This window comes from Odontomachus brunneus, unplaced genomic scaffold (assembly GCF_010583005.1).
Source record: "Odontomachus brunneus isolate Ranch 3 - 2012 unplaced genomic scaffold, Obru_v1 Obru_scaffold_136, whole genome shotgun sequence".
Classification (NCBI taxonomy): domain Eukaryota; kingdom Metazoa; phylum Arthropoda; class Insecta; order Hymenoptera; family Formicidae; genus Odontomachus; species Odontomachus brunneus.
In genome coordinates, this window is record NW_022639586.1 from 590,052 (window position 1) to 593,218 (window position 3,167).

The window sequence follows — 3,167 nt, forward strand, 5'->3', positions numbered from 1 at the left end:
CCCCCCCCTTCATTTTGCCTTATCTCTTTGTTCACGCGCATTCGCAAGTTGTTAATAACGACGTTAATAGCACAGGCGCGAAGGTGCCGATCAGATAAATCGATCGTGCCGACCGGTTAACCCGTAATATCTAATAAGCCGACCGATAATTTCGACCTCGTGGGAAGTAATCGCTCGTTGTTACCTTTCTTGTGTACATGCGCTCGGCTTACCATATGATTCCGCGCGCGATGTACGAGCATCGGCGGGAGGAACAAGCCGGACCGAGAGAAAGGGATGCTGCATTAACGGATCTGCCGTACATATTATCACGCAATCAGTGAGAGAAAGATTGAGCGGCCGCGAGTCGGACCATCCTTAGATCTAACACGGTCGATAATGTTGAGGAAGGAATCCGCACGATACATATCTCGCAACTATATTACCTCGCACGCGTTATCCGCCTCGCGGCCGCGCGCGACCCGCTCTCGATGGTCGCGCGAGGTGCGGGAAAAATTCGTCGACGTGCGTCGGCTCGATCGAAGCGCGAACGATAAAAGCTATTGAAGAGACTCGGAGATGTAAGGGCGCGATCTGATCGGGACGCGGGAGTGGCGGAATCGGCAGGTCACGACCTGGACCGGTCATAGAACGAACGCAAGTCAGCGACCGACTGACTCTCCCACATACATTAGGAAGTTTCTCCCAACTTTTAGCCGCCACGTTTGGGCCGCGGGTACAGCTCGCTCTCAGTGGCACGGAATCGGATAGCCAGCTGACCTCCTCTCTTCATCCTTCTTCCCTCTTTCTCCGCATTAACTCCTTTGCCTTCCGGCTCTCTCTTTACCGCCTCCGCCACCACCTGCGGGGGCGCGCACTTTGGCTCGTTTCTCTTTGCCGCGCGCGCTCTCCTACTTCCGCGCCGTATCCTCCTCCGCAGGTAACGAAAGCGCCGAGGTTTCCGCGGCTTTAGTCCATCCTCGGCGATAGAAAGAATGAAAAAGGTGGAGTCCCGACGGCGGGATAAGTAAAGGGAGAGATGAGAGGCGCAGAAGGAGAAGACAGAGAGAGGGAGGGAGGGAGGGAGAGAGCCGGTAATCTCCCAAGATACCACTGCGACGGATCTAGCCGGAGTCTAGGGAGTCAAGAACCTCGAACGGCGAGAGTGCCCGCGGCCGTTGCCACAATATTTTGCTCGATTACCATCGCAGGAAAAGCTGCCCGACCGACCCGAGCGAGGCTAAGCTGGTGGGGGTGGATGCGGCTCGCCCTCTGTGCCTCTCGTTAGTATGCTAATTTATCGGGGCATTAAATTTTCGCACCCCGGCCTTTGATACTGCTCAGAATTTATGTTCTATATTTCAGACTCAAAGTAGATTACCAGCCGCTGCGCGGATGTACCACTGCGCTTCCTCTTGCTCGCTCGCTCGCTCACACTGGCGTTTAAACTTTACTTCGGTTTCTCTTTCCCTCCTTCTCTTCTCCCTCTCTCTCTCTCTCTCTCTCTCTCCCTCTCTGGCATCCCTTCGGTTGCATGATATTGTTGTCCGTACCACATCGATCAGCCGATAGAAGTTAACCCGAAACACCATCTGTTGTGTTTCATAACGAAATAATATGATTTATGCCGCCGCTGATACAGTGTTCCGAAGTTGTCTTCAATGCGGCCTCACATACTCGCTGTCGATGTGGCCGGCAAATAAATGCTTATCGCAGAGGCTAAGCCTCGACTCGGGGAAAGTGCATTCATCATAATTTATCACGTCGCGGATCATGCTAAAAACGGATGTTTCACCGGCGAGCTGAAGTTTATGTCCGACCCGCGATGCGCGCGGGAGTAAACGGGATGAAGTTGAACGCTCTTGGACGCGAACACGTTGTCGTTCGCGATGTCCGGGAGGTCTCGAACGGACAACAAAGTGCACAAGCGAGTGTAAAAAAAAAAGAGCGCGCGAGAGGAACTGTGTTTGCGTCGCGTATTTTTATTTTGCTTACCGCGTGCGAATTGTGCGGCCGGAATATTGAAAAGCGATAAAGTTATAACGAGGTTTCTGTCGAAATTGCTCGCTTCTCTTTTTCGCCCGCACTCGATATCGGCACAAGATGCGATAAATTATAGACTCGATATTCACTCGTCGCATTAATGTAATTTTGGAGGAAGAGAGAGGAGAGGGGAGAGAGAAAGAGGGAAAGAGAGAGAGAGAAATCTTTTCGCGAGGTGTATTTTTACAGCGAAAAAAGCGAATGTTTCCAAGTCGGTTAAGGGAGAGCGTCGATACGATACACGGAATTGGAAAATACGAGTCGAGCTCGGCAATCGAACGGCTTTAGGCGAAATGTAATTCCTGCGGACGAAAGTCCCTCCAGCCGCAGAAGTCGCACACTGCGACCGCGCGCGCGTCCCGATTCATAATATACTTGTGTATCTCGCGCGTTGCGCGTGTGTCATTCCATTCCTGTTACGATTATTGGCATACTGAGGGAACCAGCGGGATACAACACAGCGAGCTCCCCGTATCTGAATATTCGGCATTCGGCCGCGTATGATGGCCAGGCTGAAAGCGACGGAAGGAGAGGCAGAAGATCGTATACATTCGGCTGGTAACTAGCGCACAGCTGGCGGAGCCTCGCAAATTCACGGTATTCGCGGATCGGCGGAAGTTACCGTGTACGTTTCTGGAGCCACGGCGCAGTGGTTTACGGCTGCTTCAAATCAACGTGAGGCGAGGCTCTTGCCAAACCGACTCGCCAGACTCCGCCGCTCCCGTCCGGGTCACTGGGGTTATTTCGAAATGGCAAAATTATTTTGCTCCCCCCGCTATCCGGGAATTTCTGACAAGGGACGAACGCCGTCGCAGCTGATCCCGACGCGCCGCGGCGAGCTGCACGTTTCGCGTGCGTTTTCGGTGTACCTAACTTAAACCGTAGCTCGACATGGCCCACGGGGCATAGTCCGTCGGTGTACGCTAATTCTCTTAAGGTAATTGCCATGTGCATGCATGCATCCGCGCACACGTGCACGCGCGCGCGTCTATGCATACACATCTCCCATCCACACAGACTGTTCCTCGCTTTACCTTTTGAACTGATTATGCGATGCAACAGCACGAAACTTCTTAACATCGAGCGGGAACCTACTTGCTCTCTCTCTCTCTCTCTCTCTCTCTCTCTCTCTCTCTCTCCCCCCC

At 53.0% G+C, this 3,167-nt stretch overlaps 2 protein-coding genes across 4 annotated transcripts in view; one reads left to right on the forward strand and one right to left on the reverse strand.

Annotated features, from left to right (window-relative positions):
- Nucleotides 1-3,167, forward strand: part of LOC116850194 (autophagy-related protein 16-1) — a 510,030-nt gene that overhangs the window by 349,754 nt on the left and 157,109 nt on the right. The window lies entirely within an intron of this gene.
- Nucleotides 1-3,167, reverse strand: part of LOC116850193 — a 240,188-nt gene that overhangs the window by 149,366 nt on the left and 87,655 nt on the right. The gene's annotated exons all lie outside the window — the stretch shown is intronic.